This window comes from Bubalus bubalis, chromosome 4 (genome assembly GCF_019923935.1).
Source record: "Bubalus bubalis isolate 160015118507 breed Murrah chromosome 4, NDDB_SH_1, whole genome shotgun sequence".
Classification (NCBI taxonomy): domain Eukaryota; kingdom Metazoa; phylum Chordata; class Mammalia; order Artiodactyla; family Bovidae; genus Bubalus; species Bubalus bubalis.
Window position 1 is genome coordinate 7519335 of NC_059160.1, and position 17260 is coordinate 7536594.

Sequence of the window (17260 nt, forward strand, 5' to 3'; positions counted from 1 at the left end):
AATGATACAAAATGAATTTACAAAACAGGAAGAGACTCACAGACTTAGAAAACAAACTTAGGGCTGCCAGATATTTAGGGACTTCGGGAAGGTCATGTACACACTGCTATATTTAAAATGGATCACCCACAAGGACCTACTGTAGAGCTCACAGAACTGTGCTCAATGTTAGGTGCCAGCCTGGATGGGAGCGGGGTTTGGGGGAGGATGGATATGTGTGTGTGTGGTTGAGTGGCTTCACTGTTCACCAGAAACTACCACAACCCTGTTCATAGGCTATACCCCAGTACAAAATAAAAGCTTAAAGTCTGGGGGGAAAAGAGATCATTTTTCTTCTTGACCTTAAAAGAAAAAAAAAGAGTCCAGAGAAGGCTGGAGGACTTCTGAAATTCTACAGGACAGGACAACAGAGCTATGAGGCTACAAACATGCTCTATCCTTTAAGAAAAAGGAAATATAACCCTAAAGGTGATTCAGGGATCATCAGCGCCGCCTGCTCCATTTCAAAGGGTGGGGCCACTGTTTCCTTTTCTACAAGCCCAGAGTCTTGTTGGGGGCGGGCAAAGTGCTGGCAGAGCTGTGGGGGTGATGCTGTGCCCCAGGGGCCCAGGAAGGAGGAATATCAAACCAAAGAAGATGCTTCTCAAGCCTTAAAATCAAATGGAATTTGCCCCCCTGGGCTTTGTACATACTCGGAACCTGTGACCTCTTTCTTCTTTCCCATGAATCCCTTTGAGAAGGAGAATGTGTCCCATGCCCGTTCCACCACTGTGCTTTGAAAGCTTGTGACTTGCCTGGTTTCACAGGTTCACAGCCAGAGAGGAATTCTGCTTCAGGATGAATCATCCCTCTTGTCTCAACCATATCTGATTCAGATGAGACTCGGGACTTGAAAGTTGATGCAGGAACGAGTTGATAATTTGGGGGTTAATGTGATGGAATGAATCCATTTTGCATGTGATGAGACCATGAATTTTGGGGAAGTGGGAAGAGTAGAATCTACAGACAATGTTTGTGTCCCCCGCAAACCACATGTTGGCAGCCCTAACCACAAATGTGACTGTTAGGAAACAGGGCCTCGAAGGAGGTGATTAGGGTTAAATGAGACTATAAGGGTAGGGTCCTGGTCTGATAGGATTGATTCCTTTATTAGAAGAGACACCACACAGTTCTCCCTCCCTCTCCCTACAGGCAGGCATCACCAAGAAAAGGCCAGACGAGGCCAGTGAGAAGGCAGTTAGCCGTCTGTAAGAAGGAAGAGAGTGCTCAGTAGAAACCAAATCTGCCAGCACCTTGATCTGGGACATCTATGCTCCAGAACTGTGAGAAAATAAATGTCTGCTGTTTAAGCCACCTAGTCTATAAGATTTTGTTATAGCAGCCACAGCAGACGAAGACAGTGGTTAAAAGATCACCGGTTCTCAGCCAAAGAGGGAGGTGAGTTCCTCCAGGGTGAGGGTCAGGCACGGCTCGGAGAGGGCACTTGGTGAAAGAGCAAGGAGCACGTAAGCCAAATAAATCTTGTTTCCCTCTAAAGAAAAAAGTCCAAGGAGAAAACCAAGGCCCCAATCTCCCCAGAATTCCACCACCAGACTGGGCGGTCCCCTCCCCCCAGCTCTGGGTCCAGATTCTGGTAATTTAGGAATTCTAAGTGGGACCTGACTCAAATGAGCTCGTCTCAGAAATACAGCCGTGAATTAAAAGAGCCAACAGAAAATGACTCCCTCAATATGTCAGCATGGTATGTGACCTCACACCCAGGGGCATGCTGGTTCTAATCCAAGATCTGGCTCCCTATTAACTGCATATGAGCTGCTTAATTTCTCAGTGTCTCACTTCCCTCGCCTCTAAAACAGGAATAGTAGCTACTGTCAGGGGTTGTGAAAGTTCAATGACATGTTTGACACAAGATACGCATTCTGAAGGAGATCAGCCCTGGGATTTCTTTGGAAGGAATGATGCTAAAGCTGAAACTCCAGTACTTTGGCCACCTCATTGGAAGAGTTGACTCATTGGAAAAGACTGATGCTGGGAGGGATTGGGGGCAGGAGCAAAAGGGGACGACAAAGGATGAGATGGCTGGATGGCATCACTGACTCGATGGACGTGAGTCTGAGTGAACTCCGGGAGTTGGTAATGGACAGGGAGGCCTGGCGTGCTGCGATTCATGGGGTCGCAAACAGTCGGACACAACTGAGCGACTAAACTGAACTGAACTGATTTTTATTCTATAATTATTATGATTACTTAAAAAGAGGAGCAAAGAACATAAAACAGGAAATTCACAGGAAACACACTGCAACTACAGAGTCACGACTAGAGAAAAGCCCTCGCAGCAACAAAGACCCAGCACAATAAAAAATAAATAAAATTATTATAAGATAATTAAAAAAATAAGTCGGGCAAAGAATGTAAACAGGAAATTCACAGGAACACAACTCATTAAGAAAAGATACTCAGAGGACTTCCCTAGTGCTTCAGTGGTTAAGAATCCACCTGCCAATGCAGAGGACGCAGGTTCTATCCCTGGTCTGAGAAGATCCCACATGCTCCAGGGCAACTAAGCCCATGCACCATAATTATTGAGCCCTATAGCCCTGCGCTCCACAACAGAGAAGCCACTGCAATGAGAAGCCTGTTCTCTGCAACTAGAGAAAGCTCATGCACTGCAGTGAAGACTCAGCACAGTCAAAATGAATAAATATAATTTAAAGAAAAAAAAACACATTAAAACAACAGACAACTCTTTTCACCTATGAGGCTAATGAAAGAAGAGAGCCTGGTCAATGAGGTGAAGAAAAGAGCAGTCTCCAACACTGTCAACGCACTCAGCCTGTGAACTGGTGAGGTCTCTGTGAAGCAACACCTACCAAAATGAGCAAGCTGCCTACCCAGCAGCCAGCATTACTTTCTCTGTCTGCACACAGCTGGGCAGGTGAACCTGCACTGGGCTAAACCGATCATAATGGTTCTTTTCCTTACCAGTGATTGGCTTGTGCAAGGGCATGTGACATCATCCTGGCCAATAGGAAGGAGGGGAAATCAGCCAAGGGGCTTCTGGGAAAGATTTCCTTCACTTATAATGGGACTGTACCTAGAGGGGTCGGATGGGGAGGGAAATGGCGGGGTGGGGGGTTCAAAAAGGAGGGGATATATGTATACCTATGGCTGATTCATGTTGAGATTTGACAGAAAACAACACAATTCTGTAAAGCAATTAACCTTCAATAAAAATTAAAAAAACCTTAAGAATAATAAATAAAATGGGAGTGCAGTGATTATCCCTTTTTCTGGTACTGTATAACTAGAAGCAACCTTAATGTCCATCAGTAAAGAACTGGCTTAATCAAACTACTACATTATGGAATACAACCAGCTATTTAATCTATAGGTACTGTCATGGCAATGCCTCTGTACATGGTTGAGAAAGGAAAAAAAGAAACAGATTTCAGAACATTTGGGTTTGTATGATTACATCTGTGTGTAATGTGTGTTTATATAAAGAAGGCGTTTGAGAGAATATTCTCCAGTTTCACTGGTTCTTTCTGGGAACTAGGATCTGCCAAGAGGCAAGAGCACACAGACCACGTTCCCTTCTGCTTTAAATGCCTCAGCAGGGTTTGGACATTTTGCAGGGAGAAAGTATTTGCCTTGTAATCTAAAATACAAAATGAGATGACTGACTTGACGCCAACAGCAGGACAAGGGCCAAATGGGAACCAGGAGCCTGATTTTAAACCCAGTGCTCTGGGACTGCCAAAGTATCTGTGGACTGTCCTTCCTAAGAAAAAGACCAAACCACTGACCTGGGAGCCACAAAGGAAACGCGATGTTTTTCCCACTTTGGAGAAGGGTTTGAAGATGACAGAATTTTAGAGACTCAGATCTTCCTCAGACCAGGCAGGGACTATGCTAGGTTCTCCAAAATCTCAACATCTGGCCCATGTTTGACATAGAGCAAGTGTTCAGGAAATGGTGGTTTGGATGAAAAAGAAATGGATGAATGAGTATCAATTCATTCAACCCAAGCATTACACAGATAAGAATGAATGAGTGTTGAATAAATGAATGAAAAAACTGATACCAAGATAAATTCACAATCAGGTAATAATATTTCCTCAGTGATTATGATGTTCTAGGGACTGTCATGATCCCTATACACATAGTACCTTTCTTTTTTTTTTAATATTTATTTTTAATTGGAGGATAATTGCTTTACAATATTGTGTTGGTTTCTGCCATCTATCGGCATGAATCAGTCATAAGTATACATATGTCCCCTCCCTTTTGAGCCTACCTCTCACCCTCCCTTGTAGCTTAGTCGGTAAAGAATCTGCCTGCAGTGCAGGAGACCTGGGTTCGATCCCTGGGTTGGGAAGATCCCCTGGAGAAGGAAATGGCAACCCACTCCAGTATCCTTGCCTGGAAAATCTCATGGACAGAGGAGCCTGGTGGGCTGCAGTCCATGGAGTCACAAAGAGTCGGCACAACTAAGTGACTAACACTTACTTACCCACCTCCCACCCCACATAATACCTTTCTTAAGACTTGCATAATCATATGACATCGGGACTACTATCATTCCCAATTTGTGGAGAAGCAGAGGGCACAGAGAAGTTAAGTGACTTACCCAAGGTCACACAGCTGGAACTAGGCAGAGCTGGGATTCAAACCCTAGCAGCCTGGCCCTCAAGCCCACGCACATGGCCGTTACCTTTAGTGTTGCCCGTTAAACAAAGAGACCTAGCCCCAGGAACCTCCATCTGTTATTGCACTCAAGTCTTCCTCACCCCTCAAAATAATTCCCTCCTCAGATCCCAAATCCCCTTCTGGCGAGCACAAACTTGATTCCCTCTCTTGGTCACATTCTGTGAAAGAGTTGTCTATTCTGTCTCCACATCTACACTTCCCACTCCACTCCCCAACTCACGACAAGCCCACGCTCACTCCACTGAGGGTGCTTGCCAAGGGTCCTCCCTGTCCCAGGGACCTCCTACCTGCTGAGTCCAGGAGGGGCCAGTTTTTCACTGGCCTTTTCTGGGACTGCTGGCTGCATCTGTGGGTCCTTGTCCTTGTCCGCCCAGGTCTTCAGCTTCAGGGACAGTGCTCTTGGTCTCCTCACTCCACCTGCTCCCCCTAGATGAGCTCTTGCATTTCATGATCTCATGAGTCATGTCGATGACTCACAAATCTATTCCTCCCACCAGGCTCACCCCCTCCCCAATATTTCAGATTCGCGTCTTTTACCTTGTGGGAAATGCTACCCAGATGCCCAATACCCAGGCTGCTTATGACCTCTGTGCCTTTCCTAATCCTGAACCCTCTACCTGGAATGCCCTCCCCCTCCCCACCCACACCCCCAGCCAACTCCTACTCATCCTTTAAGACCCAGCATGGATGCCTCTGTGTTCAGAAAGTCCTCCTTGGTGTCCATTCCAGTTGAGCTGAGTGTTCTTCCGACTCAATACATTCCAGACTTAACTCAGCAGCTTCTCCCCTAATCCTGCTCCTCCTCCGTCATTCTGCAACTCTAGTCATAGATCCAACCATCATCCTTCTCTCAGTCAATCTCCAATTCCAGCTTTACCTCTGAAACGCTTGTCCATGCTTCTCCCACCACCTCCACAAGCAGGCCTTCCATCACCTCTGACCATTGTGCTCCCTGCAATCTGCTGCCATTTGCTGGTCAGGGATCTCTGTCTAATTTACATATCAGCATCACTCCCTTGCTCAAAACCCTTCCAGATGCGTGCACATACCCACATGGATGTAGGTTTAAAAAAATGTGAGGACTTCCCTGGTGATCCAGTGGCTAGGATTCGACCCTCCCAATGCAGGGGGCCCAGGTTCAATCCTTGGTCAGGGAACTAGATCCCACAGGCCACAACTAAGAGTCTGCATGTCACAGTGAAGTTCCTGAGCACCGAGCACCATACAACTAAGACCCAGTGCAGCCAAATAAATAATAAATCAATTAAAAAAAAAAGGTGAAAAGTGAATAAGCTCTGTGGTCCAGTAATGTACCAATGTCATTTTTCTGGTTTTGATATTGGCTATATATCACCATCAAGGGAAGCATAGTAAAGGGAACCCTTTGTTACCATTTTCGCGACTTCCTGTGAATAAAAAGTTAAAAACAAACAAAACCTTCCATGACACCCACTACCAGGAGGACAAAGGCCAGGCTGTTCATCCAGGGCACACAGAGCCCGTGGCCCGGTCTGGAATGTGACATTCCAGCAACTTTGGACCACGCAGTTTCCTGTTCAAGCTGCCCGCTCTTTCTAGAACAACCCTGATTAATGCCTGTTTCTTAAAGCTCAGCTGAAGTGGCTTTTCTACCAGGAAGGCTGTCTGCCCCAAAGTCCACCCTAGCACAGCTCCCCAAGCTCACAAGCACGGCAGCAATCCTAGTTAACTGAAAGTATGTGTTCATATTCCCATTCTCTCCCTAAACTAGGTGCTCCTTGAAGGAAGAAGCTGTATCTGCTTTATCTCTCAGCAGCACAGAAAAATACACTCTGAGTAAGTACAGTCTCATGAAAGCTGGAATAAAAGTGAAGATGCAGAGTTCAGTCACCATTTATTGAGCACTTTCTCTTACCGGATATTATTCTGAGTTGTTTGTTCAGTTGTTAAGTCTTGTCTGACTCTTCGGAAACCCCATGGGCTGGAGCCAGCCAGGCTCCTCTGTCCATGGGATTTCCCAGGCAAGAACACTGGAGTGGGTTGCCATTTCCTTCTCCATGGAATCTTCCTGACCCAGGGATCGAAACTGCATCTCCTGTATTGGCAGGGGGATTCTTTACCACTGAGCCACCAGGGAAGCCCTGGTGAGCTTTAACTATAATGCTATACTAAGATACTATCCAATAAAATAAATTAATTTTAAAAAGATACTATATACCAATAGAGTAAGATACTATATATAACATACTATAAGATACTATATATAACAAGATACTATATATAACATTAAGTATACCGCTTAATCCTTATAACACTCCTTAGGAAAGTACCACTATCACCCTCATTTTACAGATGAGGAAACCAAGGCACAAAGAGATGTAAGTGACCTGCCAGGGTTAGTTACTAAGTGACGAAACTGGGCTTTGAACTCTGGCAGTGGGTTCTGGGGCTCAGTGTCACATCCCAACTCAAAAGTGCTCCCCCACCCCCAGAGGCTGTCTTCAGCCTGGACCTGCACTCCACCTCCCCCCGCAACCCCCGGCACTCACCGCCCCACCGCAGTGTGCAGACAGGTTACACACCGCACGAACACTATCTGAGCTTACGTCATCTCCATGCCTGGCACTTCTCCCGACTCACCAGGCCCTCAACGGCTACCCAGAGAGACCAGGAAGGCTTTAATTCCATGGTCTCTGACCTCACTCATCAGCTCGCCGGGTCTGCATTTATCCCTTCCCCTCATCCTCATCCATCCCCCATCTGTCCACTGGACTTCCCTCTGCTCCAGGGAAGTCATTTCTGGAGGTCACCTGCTGGGTGTCCAGCCACTTCTATGGCAGGAGTTTTGAACCTGGGTCCCAAGGAGAGAACTCAGGAGTCTGTGATCTTTTTTCAGGGGTCTGGGAAAACACAACTTTTTTCACAAACTTCTACCACATACTGACCATTCCCCTCCAATTAGGAACACAGGCAAAACACCCCAAGACGCCAGGCACAGAAATCACAGCTTTTTCCCTGTCACATTTCAGCTGCTGCAGACACAACAGAATCTTGGTTCACGCTCACCCCAACTTTGAAATTATGGTAGTTACATAGACTCACTGCTAGTTCTTATTTTTTAGTGCAATGATTTAAAAAAGATCCAAACTGTAGTTCAAGAGCATTGATTTCCTTGGTAATCCTATGTGTTTTTACCATATGCATCTAGAAAGAGTATTCTGAGAAGGCATTCATGGATGCCCCAGGCTGCCTGACAGGTCTGCAGTACAGAGGGTGTTGAGAAGCCCTGCTCTTAGGATCAGGTTATTTATCCCTACAGTAATCTCAAAAATAGGTGCTCTTATCCCCACTTTCCACCCAAAAGCAAGGCCTGCAAAAGTAAAGTCTTTTTATTAAAAAATAAAGAGACCTGGGGACTTCCCTGGTGGTCCAGTGGTTAAGACTCTGTACTTCCAATGCAGGGGGCACAGGTTCGATCCTTGGCTGGGGAACTAAGATCCCACATGCAGCGTGGAGCGGCCAAAAAAAACAAAAAACGAGGCTTGGAGGACTCTGTGACTTGTCCAAGGCCACACTGCTCCCAGGGAAGCGGGCTGCAGGTATGTTCAGGAATGGACATGCAATGGATACCCACAGGCCTCAGCAACCTGTAATTTGTTTCTTTTAATTGGCCACCTTGAACAGAAACCAAGGTTCAAGAAACTTGCCCCAGGCCTCCTCCGGCGCCCCACCATAAGCCAAAGTAAAAGCAAGCATCAGCAGCAAGGCCTAATCCCCACCCTTCCGCAGCACCCTGGCTCCAAAGGGCTTTGATTCAATACTTTCTTCACCTTGTCTTTCTCCTTCCCAGCAACCTAAGGGCCCAATTGCACAGAAGGGTTCAAACCTACATCTCTCTCCAGGGGACCAACGCTCTGCTCCTGCTTCTCCATCAAGACCCACCTGCTATGCTGCTAAAGTGAGACATTTGAACAATAACTCTTTTGTTGTTGTTGTTTTTTAATAGAAAAGTAACAGAAGCTTACTCTTGGGAGTTATGGGCATGCACACATTAAAAAAAAAACAACAGAACTCACCCAGGGTCCCAGAGCTCCTACTGACTGCTTACTATTCTTTTTTTTTATTTTTTTGAGCAATTTGAAGTCACTGCTCCTGTTCATGGGAGAAGAAATCCTTGTGGTCCTAACACCTGAGCACCAAGAGTTTCATGAGCTGCTCTGCCTGCATCATGGGCTGAAGAGAGGCCAGAGCAGTGCAAAGGGCCCCGAGCTGGGTTCCCATCATAGCCCTGACCCATGCTAACTTTCACGGCATCAGTCTGAGCCTCTGTTTTGTCCTTTATAGGATGGAGCTAATGATATCCACCTTGCAAGACTAATGATGACACCTGTGTGCTCAGTCGTGTCCAACTCCTAGAGCCTATGGACTGAGCCTACCAGGCTCCTCTGTCCATGGGATTCTCCAGGCAAGAATACTGGAGTGGGTTGCCATTTCCTCCTCCAGGGGATCTTCCCAACCCACAGATGGAACTCGCGTCTCCTGCATTGGCAGGCGGGTTCTTTACCGCTGAGCCACCACGGAAGCCCTGCTTTCTGTCTAGGCCACTCTTTCTGGGCACGGGCTGTTCTGGACCACTCTGCTACTACTGTTCATTTACTCAACAAATAACCACAGAACACCTTTGTGTGCAGTGGGCTCTGCCGGAGCCGAGGGAATGAGATTAATGAAGTCCCTGGCCTTGGGGAGCTTGTGGTTCAGGCGTGGAAAAACAAATAAAAAGGTCAGTGTTAAATGCACAAGACAAGCAGAGATACAGATAAGAGCTACACAGAAACTAAAATAGGGAATGTGGCAGGGAATGACGGGCGTGGGGGCAGCTGGGAGCTTAGGGAAGGCCTGTCCTGAGAGGTGGCATTTAAGAGACAAGGAGCCAGTCACGGGGACACGGGAGGTGGGTAAGGGCGCACCTGGCACCGGGTGCAGCTTGGGGAATGGCCCTGAGGTGGGAACAAGCTTAGAATGTTTAAGGAAGAGACAGAAGGCCAGTTGAGGCTGCAGGACTGGAACGAGAGCAGGTCAAGCAGGAAGCAAAAGGGGCAGGGGACAGGCTGGGGCTGGTCAGAGAGCTACACGCAGGTCACTCTGTGCGAGAGCCAGCTCTGTGCTCCACGTGTGCTGGGAAACCACCGGAAGGTTTTCAGCAGAGGACTGACAATCTCATCTATTTTTTAAAATATTTATTATTATTATTATATATTGGCTGTGTGGCATGCAGGATCTTAGTTCCCTGACTAGGGATCGAACCCATGCCCCCTGCAGTGGAAGTGCAAGTCTTAACTATTGGGCCACGAGGGAAGTCCTGACAGGGTCTCCTTTAAATTTTGAGAAGACTCCTTGGCTGCTGCCTTGGGAGTGGGTCCTAAGAGGCGAAGGTAGAAGGTTAGTTAGGAGGCTGCCTGGTGGTCAAGGCCCAGATCAAGGTGGGCAGTGGAGAAGATTCAGGAACATTCTGGAGGTTATTCAGTATACATAGCCATCACACTGGGTGGTCTTCATAACTTTCAAAGTTCCTTCATTTAAGTTTCAGAGCCAACCTGAGGCAGATGGGACTGAATCAGCAAGGCCATTTCACAGACCAGAAGACTGAGGCCAAGACTGAGGAGGTACTGGTGCCCCGCTCATGCAGCTAGTGTGTGCTGGAGCAGGGAACGAAAGCCAGGACTTTGGACCCCTCTGCCTGCAGAGGGACAGGGTTTGACACAGAATGCTCCAGAGCTTAGAGGAGCCTCTGAAAAGGGTCACAGTCTCGACCTTTGCCTGCAGCCCTCAGGGAAGTGCTTGATAGACACTCGCTGGCTGACCCCAGCTCTAGGTCTCAGGGTATCTGACACCCGGTTGGTCCCTTCTCTGAGTCACGCTGTGGACAGAGCAGGAAGAATTGGAGGGTGGGTGGGTCGCCCTTTGGTTTCTTTTGACTAACAGATTTCTCTTATCATGAAGGATTATCATGAGGATGAATGAGAGACTAGACACACATGTTAGATAACTAGGGTTTCCAGGCAGGTAAGAAAAGAGCTCAAGGGACTTTACTGGTGGTCCAGTGGTTGAGAGTCCACTGTGCAATGCAAGGGACACAGGTTCGATCCCTGGTTAGGGAACTAAGATCCCAGGTGCTGCGGGACAACCAAGACCGCACGCTCAGGAGCCTGTGTGCCACAACTAGAGAGTCCGCGTGCCGCAAGGAAAGATTCCACATGACACAATGAAGATCTTGCAACTAAAACCCCATACAGCCACATCGATAAATAAATATTTTAAAAAGAAAAAGCAAAAGAGCTCCCTGGAAACTGAAATAGCTTGACAGCATCTCTCTGGCAGGGCAGCTAAGACCTCCGACTCGGGCTTGGGCTCCCCCTGACCCTCCTGCTCTACCTCAGTCGTATGATCTGGGAACCTTAGTCTTCTCATCTGCAAAATGGGGCTGCTAGCAGGTTTGGTAACAGAAGGCACACAGAAAGCGCAAGTACAGGGTGGGCACACAGCTGCGTCCAGCTGTGGTGGTTGCTGGCATTGTAGCTGCTGTGCCCATCAAGCTTGAATCTCAGGCTTTGATCCGGAGCTCAGGAAATGCTGCTGAACTGAAGTCAACTCTAGACAGCTCCTGGATGCAGAAAGGCTGCCTCCCCTTCCCTCTGGGCCTCCAAGGCCTGATGGTGAAATGGCGTTAACACACCTGCAGAAGCCATCAGGGCGCTTGCAAAGAAACAGACTTACTAGGAGAAATAAATAAGGTGGGAAGGAGCCCCATAGCTGGTGTTGACAGAGAAAAGGAAAACGAGCCCGTTTTCTATGGACCATTAAATGTGATGAAAGGAGCTGGCTTCCGTGGAGGCTCCAGGGAGCTGACACATAGCCGTCACTTCATCAACCCCAGCTGAAGTTGCAGTCAGACTTCCTCAGAGGACACCTCCACCCTCTGCTGTCTCAACTGTACCACCACCAGCCCCACGAGTCTCCTGCCTCCCTCCTGCCTAGCCTCACCTGGTCCCCCAGTGGGCCAACTCAAGAGCTAGACTGCCCCGGTTTGACCTCCAGCTCTGCCACTTACAGGATGACATTTAACCTTTCTGTGCCACAATTTCTCCATCTGTAAAATGGGGATAATTGTAGCACCCACCTGTATATGGCTATCATAAAGATTCAATAAGCTTATCCAGGAGAAAGCACTCATAACAGCTGGCCACTAGCTAATCGCTGGATTGGTGTTTGTGAAGTTACTAAAAAATTTTAAACTCCCCTAGTTCCTCTCATAAAGAAAGCTGAGCACTGAAGAATTGATGCTTTCAAACTATGGTGCTAGAGAAGACTCTTGAGAGTCCCTTGGACAGCAAGGAGATCAAACCAGTCCATCCTAAAGGAAATCAGTCCTGAATATTCATTGGAAGGACTGATGCTGAAGCTCCAATACTTTGGCCACCTAATGTGAAGAATCAACTCACTGGAGAAGACCCTGATGCTGGAAAAGACTGAGGGCAGGGGGAGAAGGGGGCGACAGAGGACGAGATGGTTGGATGGCATCACCAACTCAATGGACATGAGTTTGAGCAAACTCCAGGAGATGGTGAAGGATGGGGAAGCCTGGCGTGCTGCAGTCCATGGGGTTGCAAAGAGTCAGACACAACTGGGCCACTGAACAACAAAGTTCCTCTCATATGAGTCTCCTGTCCCAATCCCCGGGCACTGGGCTTCTCCTAGAGGTTACCATAAAACATCATCAACTCTCAGAGTTCCTTTTCAGAAAAGGAAACTTGGGCCCAGAGAACCCAAGGGACCACGGTGGCAGAGCCTGACTTGAACCTGAACTCACACCTGCCACCCGCACTATGGACTGTTCCAGACAACCTGCCCGGTCTGACTGTACACAGCCCTGCCTTTGTCCAGCTCAGCGCCTCTCCTTAGAATGCCCTTTCTCAACCCATCTTTCTAACACGTTATTCTTTTTTTTCCTTTCCAATGTTTTAAGTGGCACTTCTTGGAAGACCTTCCAACCCCCAGGGCAAAATAAATCTTCTTCCTCTACACGGGGACATTATTCAATTTGACAAGACAATAGTTGATCGTGTCTTCCTGGCACTTCCACGGGGGCTTGGGACACAGAGGGTGAATCAGAACCAGTTTCTGTCCTTGGGAGACTCGGGTTAATCATCCGTATCCTTCTCCTTTCCAAGCACAAGCTCCTCGGCAGTATCAAATCAGGCGCTGGCAGGCAATGGGAACTGAGCTCGGATCTCCATGCTCGGGACCCAGTCTCCTTCCACCACCAGTCTGCCTTCTAAAATCAGGCTTCCAGTAGCTGCCTGAGAGGACTTGCACTGGGCCAGCCCCATAAGATCATGGGACACAAGGCTGATTCAGTGAAACTCTGGCCCTGGGGAGCCTGCCGACCTTTCAGCCTGGGTCCCCACCCCTAGAGCATTTGCCAGTTCAGACTGTCTGGGTCCCTGTTGTTGCTCTCCATATTTGGGATGGAGGTGGTCCAATTCTGACACCATGTAGCCCACTCAACTGTCACACAGGACTGGCTTCAAATCCAGCCAGGTGACCTTGGGTGACCAGCCACATAAATCCTGTGTTCCTCAGTTTCTTCATCTGTGAAATGGAGATAATAGTGCCTACCCCTCACGGAGCCGCTGGAAGAATCAGAGAAAAGGTACATCAACCTTCCAGCGCAGAAGCAGTGGTGCGGAGCCCAGAATTCCCTACTTTTTCTCCACCCCAGCCACACCTCCTCATCCTTTCAAGCTCAAGATCCACCTGCTGGAGGAAACCTTCCCTAACTTTTCCAGGTTACCCTGAGAGCTCTCTCTTTCTCTCCGCTCTCACCGCCTGGACCCCAGTATTGATCATCTTCTTGTTCTCTCATTGCTTCACTAGAGTTAACTTTTCTCTTTCCAGCCAGCCTTTAAGTGGCAAATTCAACCCAAGCCGACTCCACAGCATCACACTGTACACCATAAGAGGCTCTTGAAGACTAATTTGCTAAGGTAGGCAGGGCTCTGGGAGAGGGTGAAGATTTGCAGGCAGAAAACGAGGCAGGAATCCTAACTCTGTTGTGTGACTTTCCAGGAAGACCTTCAACTCTCTAAGCTTCAGATCTCTCATCTGGAAAATTAAGATTGAAAAATGTCTAGCTGACATGGTTGCTATGGAGGACAGATGAGAGAACATATGTGGAAGCCCTTTTGTTATAAACTAAAAAGTGCTATTTAAGGGATTATTATGTTTGGATTCTCAAATCCAAACCTACTGATGCCTCAACTGTCCTATACTTAAGATTCAAGAGCCCAGATCATCCCACAGAGCTTCTTAGCCCCAAATAGTCCACCAAAACCCACATTCTTAATTGTTCATCCTAAACAAAAAGTCAGCAGTCATTCACAGTATTCATGGAACCTCATCCCAGTACGAACGTGCATGCATGTTCAGTCGTGTCCAACTCTTTGTGACCCTGTGGATTGCAGCCCACCAGGCTCCTCTTTCCATGGGCTTCTCCAGGCAAGAATACTGGGATGGGTTGCCATGCCCTCCTCCAGATCTTTCTGATCCAGGGATTGAACCCAAGACTCCTGCATTGCAGGCAGATTCTTTACTGCTGAGACACTGGGGAAGCCGTCATCCCAGCTCAGGGATCACAAAAGTTCTCTCCCATCCTCAGATCTCAACCCTTCTGGAACAGGTTTCTTCTTCCCAGCTTAAGGAAGCCCACACCTCAGACCTGCTCTAATTGTGATCTGCTGGGCATCATTTCTAGCTTGCAGTCCAATTTCCAAGGGAAGTAAAAATGGGGAAAGACAACCAAGGTGGGTATGCTTGTATTTGCAGAGAGGAGAAGAGGAAGACTTGGTAACAGAATGAAAGATTCTGCTGGAATTTTGTGTCCAGCAGTTGCTAAACGTACTATAATTATCCCATTTGTGTGAGGATTCAAGGATCTGCATTCTGCTATTTTCATGGAACTTGATGAACTGCAAGCTCTGAGGGAAAATGCTAAGAAGTTGGGGTTCAAAGTCTTGTACCCAGGACCAAAGTCCCAGTAAGCAGCCCCAGGGAAATGAAATCCCTGACAAAGCTGCTGGGGGCCCCCAGTCCCCCACTCTGGGCTCAGCCCCCTTCTCCAGCCCCTACTTTTCCCCACAGATAGCATGTAGGCATCACACCTATCAGAGTCCATCAGAGTGAATCCTGATTTTTTTTTTCTCCTGGGAATACTGCTTTGTCTCTGTTAAAGACCCCCAAATCAGGCACCTATAAACGTCCTAGTCGGTCCGATTTTAGGGGGAAATCAGGGAAAGAAAGGGGCAGGCCGGGAAGGGTCCTGAGGCCCGCGGAGGGTAGTAGAGGGGTCCGAGGCCGCCGTGGTGGGTGGCTCTCGGGGACCCATATTCAGGGGGCGCCCCGCAGGCACTGGAGCTGTCCCCCGCAGCCCCTGCGCGCACCTGGTCAGACGACGGAATCCTCGCAGGCCTAGGAGTCCTGGGACCGATACCACGACCGGAAATGCCCCCCACCCAGACCGCGCCCCCCTTTCCTGCCGCCCTCTCCCCCGGGCCGGGCCGCAGGCCCCGGATCCCCGGGCTCGCGTGGCCGCCGCAGCCCGCAGGGGCGGCCCGTTGGCGGCCGCTGTCCTCCGCCCGCGCTGCGGTCCCTCCAACTCCCGGCGCTGCGGGGCCAAGGCGCACACAAAAGGAAGGGGAGCGCTGCCAGCGACGCCCCCGCCAATCGCCAATCCCCTCGAACCCCATCGCGGGGGCCCGCAAAGCCTCCGCGCACCCCAAAGCTCCGGACGCCCAAGAGAGAGCCCCCCACGCAAGAAATTCCGAGACACCTCCCGGGGGCTTGCAGAGGCGGTCAAATCACCCAGCGGCAGGTGCCCCCGGCCGCACAGTAACTTTGAAACTTTGGGGCTGGGCGCGGGGGCCGGGAGGGGGAGCCCCAAAAAGAAGGAAAGGGGGATTGAGGAGGGGGAGGAAGCTGTGTCTTTATTTTTGCAACATGCACTCTCCGGGCGTCCCCAGCGCAGCTCCGGCCGGGCCAGGGGTCCCCGCGCCTCCGCCCGGCCCGGCGCGGCCCCCAGGTACCCCGAGCCCTTCCCGCGCCGGGCGCCCGTCCGCGGTCGGGCCCCCGGCCTCTGCCCCGCGGGGCTCGGGCCGCGCGCTGCACTCACCTCGGCCGGGCTGCGCTCCCCGCGGGCCTGCGCCGAGCCCGATAAATGGTATGCTATGACTAGAGGTATGATTACGTTATTATTATTAGTAATAATAAGAGTAAATGCTATTTAATTACGGGCAGCCGCATCCTGCTCCCGGCGCCGCCGCCCCGGCAGCTCCGTCCATGTGGCTCCGGAGCGCTTTACTTTCATTTCCAGCCCCCCCGGCCGGCCGCTCGCGGCAGCACCCGCTGGAGGCTCGGTCTCCCTGCAGTCCCTCCTCCTCGGGTCCTAGAGCGCGGCTTCCCTCGCCGGGTGCCGGGGGTGGGCGGCGCGGGCCGCGCACCTGGGGGCGGAGGGGGCGGGGAGGTCCCTCTTCCTCGCCGACAGCTCATGCCTGGAATTCACCTTTATTTTCTTTGCAAGTGTCCTGCCCTCTTAGGGCTTTTCTCTTGGCGATTCTGCATTTCTGGGAGGGTGCTGGTCTCCCTGAGCGCCTCCGCCCTTCCTCATGCATGTAAAGAGCACCCCCTCCGCCCCCGCCCCAGAGTTTCTAGCTGCTTTCAGTGTAGGCTCCCCCAAAACCCTAGGAGCCTTGTGCCCTTTTCAAGAGTGGGGACCCAAGGTTGTTGTTTGTCTAGGATCTTTCCCTAACGGATGTGAGGCCGCTTAGAAGACCCAGTGAATAGGGTGGCAAGGAGTGGGACACGACTTGACGACTGAACAAAGAAGACCCAAAAGTTAAGGGGAGATCACCCGGAGGAGAAACCAGCTGTCGGAGGCCCTGGCACTGCCTCAGAGCTGGCCAGGTCCAGGTTGGATTTGAATCCAGAGCTTCAGATCCAAACACCGTGTCATCCATCCCACCCTACCATTGATTCCTAGAGTTCTTTTCCCTCTTCATTTTACACACATGTATGTATATGCACATAACTTTCTTTATTGAGGGGGGACTTCCTTGGCGATCCAGTGGTTAAGATTCTGCACTTCCAATGCTGGGAGTGCAGGTTTGATCCTTGGTTAGGGAACTAAGGGGCTTCCTCTGTGACTCAGGGGAAGAATCCACCTGCAGTGCAGGAGATACAGATTCAATCCCTGCGGCAGGAAGATCTCCTGGAGGAGGAAATGGCACCCCACTCCAGTATTCTTGCCTGGAAAATCCCATAGACCGAGGAGCCTAGCGGGCTACAGTCTTCCTGGTCACAAAGAGTCGGACACGACTGAGCACTTGTCCCAACAGATTAGTGGTAAAGAATCTCCCTGCAATGCAGGAGACACAGGAGATGAGGGTTCTATCTCTTAGTTGGGAAGATCCCCTAGAGAAGGAAATAGCAACCCACTCCAATATTCCTGCGGGAAGATCCC

At 49.7% G+C, this 17260-nt stretch overlaps 1 protein-coding gene and 1 non-coding gene across 5 annotated transcripts in view; one reads left to right on the forward strand and one right to left on the reverse strand.

The window, feature by feature from the left end:
* ZC3H7B (zinc finger CCCH-type containing 7B) overlaps positions 1 to 16201 on the reverse strand; it is a 56819-nt gene extending 40618 nt beyond the window's left edge. For 2 of the 4 annotated variants that reach the window (XM_044940815.2, XM_025282793.3), the window contains exon 1: positions 15914 to 16201. The gene's annotated coding sequence lies outside the window, so the exon portion shown is untranslated. The remainder of the gene's footprint in view (positions 1 to 15913) is intronic. The other 2 variants (XM_025282795.3, XM_044940816.2) reach the window with 1 other exon arrangement.
* Positions 8108 to 8180, forward strand: TRNAG-UCC. The gene has a single exon. It is a non-coding gene; the product is annotated as a tRNA-Gly (tRNA).
* Positions 16202 to 17260: the final 1059 nt, after the last annotated feature.